Source organism: Octodon degus, unplaced genomic scaffold (assembly GCF_000260255.1).
Source record: "Octodon degus isolate 3935 unplaced genomic scaffold, OctDeg1.0 scaffold00026, whole genome shotgun sequence".
Lineage (NCBI taxonomy): Eukaryota > Metazoa > Chordata > Mammalia > Rodentia > Octodontidae > Octodon > Octodon degus.
Window position 1 is genome coordinate 6116882 of NW_004524602.1, and position 1016 is coordinate 6117897.

The following is a 1016-nucleotide window of genomic DNA, read 5'->3' on the forward strand; positions in this document are numbered from 1 at the left end:
AGGAAGAGAAGAAGAAGAAGAAGAAGAAGAAGAAGAAGAAGAAGAAGAAGAAGAAGAAGAAGAAGAAGAAGAAGAAGAAGACAAAGACGACGACGACTAATCTGAGTTCTTAACATGAGCTTTAGATACTATGGTCTTAGAAACAGATGATGAACAACTATATAAATTAATAACCATTATGCTTTTGGGTGGCAGAAGTGAATGAGCAGAGAATTATATAACCCAAAGGAGAGGCGTGAAGATGCAACTATCAAGGGATCAGTTTTCTGTGCAGCAGGTACAGGAACCATGAAAGCTGTGAGCAGGGTAAGAATAAAGTTAGATACCTGACAAACAGTAAGAAGGCCAGGGTCATGAGAATCAGGACAGAAGGTCACCTTCTTCAGATGAAGAGGGCCACAGTGGCCAGTGGGATTTCATTTTAAGTTTTGAACAAGACTGACATCATTTGATTTGCATTTTAAAAGTATCCCGAGAAGTCCTGGAAAGAATAGCCAAGAAGATACAGATAAGAACTAATCTATGGGCTGCACCCGGTGGAGTTGTTGGTGTCTCTGAGAAGCATGGTTTTACCGCACAGAGCAAAACCTAATTGATGTGGGTCAGAGGAAGAACAGACAAGGGGAAGTAAAAATAATAGTACAGATGTTTTAAGGCGTTTTGCTATGAAGAGAGCAAAATAAATAGAGGGCGAAGGAAACAAGCGGTAGGAAAGATTTATCTAATTCTTACTCTTTTAATATAATAAGAGATGTTACCACTTGCTGAGATTGCCAGTGGGTGAACGACCGGGAACATCCATGACGCATGGAAAGCTCTCATGTCCTCCAATGGGAGAGAGGGACAAGACCCTGTGCAGAGGTGGCGGCTTGCCCCGGGCTGAGGCAGCAGCAGGTCATCCTTCGCAGCAGGAGAAAGCGCACAGTGTTGAAATATAGCTGCATGAAATATTCCTAGGTGTTCAGAGAAAAGGCTTCTTCAGAAAATTTCCAAACCTTCAACTTAAGCACCTATTA